The sequence below is a fragment of the Vidua macroura genome, chromosome 3 (assembly GCF_024509145.1).
Source record: "Vidua macroura isolate BioBank_ID:100142 chromosome 3, ASM2450914v1, whole genome shotgun sequence".
NCBI lineage: Eukaryota > Metazoa > Chordata > Aves > Passeriformes > Viduidae > Vidua > Vidua macroura.
Genome location: NC_071573.1, coordinates 45,067,544 through 45,075,994, shown reverse-complemented (window position 1 = coordinate 45,075,994; position 8,451 = coordinate 45,067,544).

Sequence of the window (8,451 nt, the reverse complement as noted above, 5' to 3'; positions counted from 1 at the left end):
AAAACAAAAAAAGTAGTTTTATTCATGGGAGGAACACCTGTGGATATGATAGATATCTATGTCATGGCTCCTACACATGGAGCCAAATAGCTCTGCAGAGGTAATTTTGCAGCTTTAAAGTCTTGGGATAACTTTAAGAGAATTTGTAACTATTTGTCCTTGCTTTAGGTATTTTTCTCCTCAGAGTTTTCAAGATAATGCTCAGAAACTGACAATCACATTTACATCACCTTTACATTTCACCTGCACTGTGAAATATTACTGCAACTCACTGGAGTAGAGATGCCAGCCACAGCAGAACAGCACTCACTGCATTTTCAGCTCAAGCAACAACTAAAGCAAAAACTGTAATTTCTGTCATAATTTTGCTTATTGTTTCCAAATATGCCAAATCCCCTGCATGCTACTTGTTTCTAAACTGGCAATGTGCAAGATTTTAGTCTATTTCAATGCACCGTTGTGGTATTTGAACCCAGGTACATAACAACTAAAAACCCATGAAAACTGTAACCAGTTGAAAACTGATATGAAGGCTGAAGCCTGCATGTCCATTTGTTTCTTCACACAGTTTGCTATGTCCTAAGACTTTAGATTTTCCAGCTTCAACATCTTTTGTGTTGGACTCCAGAAAATAAGCTAAAGAAATATATTTTATCTCAGCATTTTTTTCTGGAATGGAATACACGTGAAAATTTCTCATCTCCTAAAAAAAAAAAAAAGACACTGTAGAAGGTATTTTTCTGTATGTAAGAAGCATCTCTATACCTATAGTTCACTTAAAATAATAAAATGGATGGATAGGTTCTCAATGACCATTCATAATATGGTGTTCACACTGATACGCACAGAAATCCTAGGAAATAGAGATAAGATTCATTTCTGAGAAAACGTGTTTTTTGTAAAATTTGAAGACTCTTACTTGCTCTTACTAGGATTCATGAGAGTATTTATTTTTCATATACATGGTCTCTATCTTACCTGTCAAGTTCTCCTTACTGTCTGAAATAAAACCAGTGCACTCCTAGTGGTTGGACTGTGGTTAGGTCTGCAAACCAAGACAAATCCTAACAATACCTGTTAAAATGTCTCTCCACATTTCTGTGGGATGAATCAGAATTGATGTGTGCAGGAAGCATTGTTTTATCCCCCCTTCTGCCTAAACTGAATCCTGGTTACTTCTGCCAGGAGAGTCCTGCTTTTCAGCGCTTCTCTTCTACAGGTCCCTTTGCAACTTTGTGAAAAGCTATGGGGTTTTTTTCCTCAAGACTATTCCAGTTGAGTGTCAGGTCATGCAGATTCCTTGGAAGGGTATCTCAGCTTCTCTCTGAATAGTGAACATCCCAGCCCACTTGCCCCTGAAATTTGTTGGGATGTAGCTTTGAGTGTAACTGAATACTCATCAGCCTCTGAGGGATCATTAAACTAAACTATTCTGTCTATTTTAAGGTATTAGAAAGCAAAACACTGGAATTTTTAAGCCACGAAACAAAGCAGTTCCAAAGTATATAACCAGCTCAAGGGTTTTGAACTGCAAACATCACATGCAAAAGAAAGGACTATGCTGCCTTTCTGTCAGTGGTGTCATTTTAATACAACTCTTCCTTGTCACAAGATCTTTCATCTGAAAACAGCCCTTTACTCAAATAGCATTATCTGAGGGAGGATGAAGTTAAAGAGCTGTGATGGAGTGAAGTAAAGAATTTAAAAAGTTGTATTATCAAAAGGAGTTTTGTGTTACTCATTTAATTATTTCATGCCAGTATAAACCCATACTTTCACCACATTTTCATTGATTTTCATCACATAAAAATAATGCTTAATTTTGAGTTTAATGTGTTCTGTATAAAGACAGGAAGATATTTAAACGTATAATGGTAATCATCTGCCTATAGCACAGATTATGATACCTGGATGAATGTTATTGCCTTTCTTCATGGTACTCTGGAGCAGGGCAGGAATTTGGAAACACTGCAGTCTTCCAAGCAAGAAATAGAATAGATGAAGCAGATGACTGGCATATCCTGGACAGTGAGGTTTTACTTTTTGATTAGGCACAATTTAATTAACTTTTGGGTTACTTGTGTAGCAGTGGCTGCTCAGTATGGTGAGGGGAGATGTCGCACTTAAAATTATTATACACTAGAATATAATAGGGAGTTGGAAAGAAAAATGTTTAGAAATCAAGAAGGGAGTGAGTTACTATTCCTTTTGCAGCTTTACCATGGTGTGTTTACTGCACACTCTCTTGTGGGTGGTGGCATGTGTTTATAGGCAGTGCTCTGCACAGGACCTTCCTCCTTCAGATCATGGGATGAACCTGCTCGCAGAGTGAACCAAGGCTGTGCAAGTTGCTAAACCAGCTCCTGTGCCTGTTGTAGGAACTGGAAAGTACTCAACAGATGAGTCAGAAAGGATGAGCTCATGGCTCAAGTGGATTAATGCTGCAGAGGATATAGTTTTCCTGTCACTACCTCAGCCTCAGATGACTGTCAAGTGCTACAAGTCACCTACTGTAACCATTTGCACCAGTAAGCTGAATTTGATGAGATTCAGGGTTGGATTTGTCCAAGCACTGGGTGTTTGCACACACAGCAATGACTGTTCTCAAAAACCCAGGCTAGTCCTTGTGACCCAGCTGCTCCTTCCCACTGGAACAGTTAACAGCAGGTAACAGTGAGCAGAGGTCCCTCTATATTCAGGATTGCCCTCCCACATGTTTCATCAGGCTAATACCGTGAACACAAAAACCACAGAACTTAACAGTTTAGATCTTGCTAATGCCACAGAAATATGAATTTCCACTTTGGAGGCACTGGTGTGTGCAGTATGGAGGAGCTGCTATAGCTGCTCACCCTTTTGCTTTGCCCCAAAACACTCCAACCTCTAATCTAGCCTGGAACCAGCAGTAGAATGAAAACCACCCTGAAGATGGTTTTGCAGCATCAGTAGCCTCTGTGCTGCTAAAAAAAATGGCATTCAGATAGTATTATTTTTGCAAACCAAACATCATCATAATAGGAAGCCTTGACATTGTGACAGACTATGAAATTGCAATATTGTGTTACCTGTGGATGCTTTAAAGTAGCCTTCATTTAAATGGTACTTTGGGTGGAAATAGAAAGACTGTGCAACAACAAATTACATACAGATTTTCAGGCTACCTGAAAATCACCTGGCAAACTCATGTCAGATACAAACTTTTATTCCATGATCCCCTGATCCATACAAAGCTCTGTGCCAATCTCCACTGTCTTCAGTGGGTGAGGTATATTTGTATAAACTGTAAGTCAAACTGGCATCTGGATAAAAATAAACTGCATTGGAAGCTTTTTGGCCAGCTTTAACCTGAATACCAAAGAAAGATTATGCCTCTATTTCTAGTACTGCTCTCTCCCAAGTCTTTTTGAGACTGCACATCCTCCAGCTATCCTGAATGCAATCCTTCACATTTCCAAGACCAACAGGTCTTTAAGACAATGGGAGGCAATGATCTTATTTTAAAGATAAGCAAAGAGAGGAAGATATGAAAGCTGTCTAAAAACCTGGTTATGCAAATGGAGTCCACAGTTCCTTACTTATTATCTCTTTGGACCTAACTATCTAATGTGAGCATTTTCATTCTGCTTTATTTCAGAAAACAATGTTCATTTAAACAACAACAACAACAACAAAAAGAAAAGAAAAAAAAAAGAAGAACTGTAAAGACAAAAATATTGAGTCCAAGATTATGACAACATTATTCTTGTAATAATCACAATAGATTTATGGAACATTTTTGTTGTAGCACAACAGTCCTCTGTTTCAAATCACTGACCAGTTTCAGGCAAGACTCACTTAACTACTTCACTGCTGATGAAACTAAGTTAACTGTCCAAAGTCTATGCTGCTGAAGATTGCTCTATCAAAGGGATAGAGCTCTAAAACCCACGCACATTGCAGCCTACCACTCGTGAAATACTTATTAGTGATATTCATTCATGGGAAGAGCAGAAATCTGAGATACAGCATTGGTTTCACTTCAGTCTGTTCACAAAAGCTAGAAATCATATTACAGTTTTAAAGTCAGTTTTAAATGCAAACACTTTAATTCAATAAACACTTTAAAAAAAAAAAGTTGTTTCTCCTATAGCTACATGATTCATGAAGAATATTTTATGTATAATATTAACAGAAATCTTTACAGACATGTGGCTAACTGTCAATATTTTTTTGTTTTGGAAGGTGTGAATTCACCGGGCAATCAGTTCCTTTCTGTTGCTAACAATTAGTATTCCTGGTAATTAAGGTATTATATATGTTGTTTTTTTTTTTTTATTTCAAGTCCATGCAGTACCTTGGTTGTCCATTCACTGTATGTTTGATAACCTTAAGAGAAAAGATCTACAGTATAACCAAAGTTCTCACTGCCGCAATAGTTTTGCTTCTCTGAATGTCCAGGTATCACCAGTCTGTCTGGACTACCCCACACTTGTGGAGGGTGACCTCCCGTGTTACATTGCAAAAGAAGGTAACATTATAATGTTTGGGACCTACTGCAGCAAATTTATGCACAAGACTGGACACTGCAACTCTAATTATCACTAAAGGAGAGAGAATTTTCCAGATGCATCTGTTCCATTACAAGCACACCTGGGATTTGATTATACCAAATACGGAATGCCCATAGCTAACAGTTTGTAGCTGTTTAGGGCTGGCAAGCAAAGGATCATAGTCACTGCAAAGAGAAGATTCACATGGATGACTGCTGCAGTGAAGCCATGGCAAGCTCTGAAAGGAGTGTGAAAAAAGCTATTTGGACTTATGTGGATGTGCTGGCCAAAAAAAAACCCAGAACACCCCAGAAAATGTACAACCAGCAAGAAGGCAACAACCAACATAACACTGCATATTTGCACTGTGAAATATCACTGCAACTCACTGGAGTAGAGATGCCAGACACAGCAGAACAGCACTCACTGCATTTTCAGCTCAAGCAACAACTGCAGCATAACATTTACCAGAGAAACCCTAGGCCTGAGGCAAAGCTAAAGCGCTGATAGGGAAGCTAGGCTTGCAGGAGGTTTTGGTCAAGTCTGTGCTGAGTAGTGAGACCAGTCACTAGGTTTTTAGTTGCTCCCTCACACCCAGTTCAGGGTCCTGAAGCACAAGATACAAAATAAGAAGGTTTCTCAGGTTTTCCTAGCACGCAGACTTCATTCTACTGGTTAGGTTTCTCTACAAGACATCACACAGTTATGTTGAACTGATTTGTGTTGGCTTGAGGTCTTCTGCAAAACTCTTCAAGATTCATGATTCGGGTGGGCTTAGATTAATACATTTTGCTCTCTCACAGGTGTATATAGCTGTTGATGCTAGAGGCAAGAGTAGGACAAAGGAGGCTGAAGATGTGAAATATGGCAGGCAATGACTGCCTCCGGTGGAGATTAGAGCCAATTTGTGCAGCAACACTCTATCTGAACAGTATTTAATTGTGCACTGTGGGTGTTAATACAACTCAGAGCCATCTTCACAAGCTACATGAAAGTCTTTGCAGAAATTCTTAAGAAGCTTCTTATTCTCTCAAAGCAATTCCCATTTGTTTCCATAGGAGATCTAAAGTGATATCATGGGAGGTCATAGACCCATTAAAATTTGCAAATGATAACTGTAGCTTCCCAATAGTGAAACACTTTTACAGAGATGACCAGCAAATTTAGACAAATTTCAGTGCATTCAAGCCTGATCAGAAATCACAGTGAGTGAGAATAGTTACCATTTTAAAATCAATAGCAGCTTTTGTGAGTTAGGTGCAATTTTCAGAGCAATCACATCAATTCTGCAGATAATCATTCTGCAAGATTTGAATATAAATTGTATGATACCAAAGAGAGAGAAAAAGCCAATTCCTTTTGAGTTCACATGATTGCAAGTGAAAGACAGCAAGAAACATCAGGGAGTCACTTTTAATAGAAGTACAGATAGCAGGTGTTTAATTAGTCTCAGATCACACATATCTGACTGAAAATGTGTCATACATAGGTAGCACTTCCACAAGAGACTAGGCTGATAATCTGTACTTTCAGAAAATATGTAGAGTAATCATCCTGGCCACAAATAGTCACAAACTGACTGCTGCAGGCCTGCATAGAAGATAACTTTGGGCATAAAACATCTTAAAGTATACATTCAGTGAGGCTGTAGTTTGTATATGATAGAAAAAAAACTTTCTGCCAGACCTTGCCCACCAGAGATGTGCATTTTACATTTAATGAAAACAACCTACAGTAAGTTTTTGAGTTGCTTGGATTTATTTCCCATCCATCTGACTAAGATGAAGACATGTCATATTTAGGATCTCTACTAGTACATTTGGGGAACAATTTTGTAGAGCTATATTAACAGGTATAGGTTTTAAAGTTGCTTGGCTTCTTGTGCCAAGAAGACAGAAAATACAGTGATGGGTTGATCATGGGAAAGATGCTGGTGCCAGGGAGAGTTAAATGTATATAAGCAATCCCATTTCCATACAAATGAGATACCAGTTAGGGAACACACTTACATTTCTTCTTTATCCAGTTGTTACAGAATCTACCAGCATGTCTCTGGAGACTTCTCCTCAGCCATCAGCCTGCAGGAGAATAAACAAACCCAGATTTTCATCTGTATGTTGTTTGTTTGAGTACACAGCTCCAAAAGAGACTGTAAACAAAAGCTCTTTATGACCCAAACAGATTTCTGAAAAGGCTACTTGATGAAGCTACAAATTTTCTTGTGCCTGTCTATACTAAGATTTCTCCTGGCCTCCAATGCTTCTCATGAATCCCTGAAATGCAGGTTTTGAAGGTATAGGGAAACACTTCAGCCAGAAGAATGACAGCTTAGCTTAGTCCAGAAATGAACCTGATTTATGGTGGAACAAGACAAAGAATTAAAGGACGGTCTTTGGAGATTTTGCTTTAAGGTGGAGAGAAATTATTTTTATACTTGGATGCTCCTGTTTACATTATACCTGATGTCATTAGTTTAACAACTTAATATTTCTTTGAACAATCATGAGATAAGAGGATTTCAGAATTGCTTCACATCTGTATTAGTAGATTACAGGCTAAGTTGCAAAAGTTCTCTGACATCCGGTTTGTCAGGAAATAGAGATGTGATAGTTTATCACGAAACCACCAAAGATTTCATTTTTTGTGTGAGCTTTCACACAAGTATTCAAATCCTTTTCTTATTCACATATGTGTGGACCATGATCAAGTTACCTCTTAACCTTCAACTGCAATAAGCAAATAAATTAAATTTTGTATCTTTTTCCTGCCATTTTAAATTTTTTCTTGAACTCTTGAGCAAAGCACAGTATAAAAGAGTATTAGCTCTAGAGTGGGTTGTTTTATTCCTGCAATGGTGGTATTACTAACCTGTACAGAAAGAGCATATCCTTTCTGCTCCTGTGATATTTCTCTGTTCATACATCCTTTAGTTGAGGACCAGGTAGTTTCTTTACTGTCACAAACTGGTATTTGAAGTGCTATAATGCACATCAGGGCAGTGTACTGTGTGATTCCCCTTCCCTCAGGAGACAAAATACAAATTAATTAATTAATCAATCAGATTTCAATCCCTCTCTTTGTCTTTAATATTCATCAATCATGTACTGTTGTTCTTGTTTTTAAAAAATTAAATATTATTTACAGAATATGAAACAGGTCCATAACAGTACTGGTCAGTTTAGTATCTTGACTAAATACTCTGTTCATGTTTCTATTATGCAAATGTCTTTAGATTCTAAATAAGTAAAATATAGTAAAAATAGAAAGTAAAAAATAAAAATTACATATATATTTATACATATATGTAATATATGTGTGTTAATAGTGATATCAATAAGTTAAGTAAGTACTTGTAGGCATAACCATTCTAAAACACTTTCTATTTAAATTAACATTTTATATTTTATTTAAACACAATATTTAAATATAAAAAGAATTATTTTTAAAATACTTATTAATATGGGGGGGTTGTGACATAATCCTCCCTCACTCAGTTTCCTATAACACATTTGCCTCAGCTCTTCTTGGCTTTTTCCCAGAACCACATTCTTCTTCTCCACAAAACTGTAGTGTGATCATGCTTTGCTCATAGGCACCTGTAGAAATTAATTTTTAAAGTAGAAACGTGTTTTTAGAGATAATTCTGTCTAGCAGACACAGAATAATCCTGAGCCAGTGGCAACACCTTTTTTGGAAAAGTAATACTTAGAGATTTGACAGGTGTTTTGCTGTAGGCAGGGACAGCCCTATGGTATGTGACCTGAAATTCCCCGTGACAATGCAGATCCTTTCTGCACACAAAGGAGATGCTTATCTCCATTCTTCCCTTGATTCGGGCACAGCCACCTTGCAGGAAGTCCCATCACTGAACCAGGGGCACTCCATCCCTCCCCCTTCTGTTTGTCAGTAATTACAGCAGATA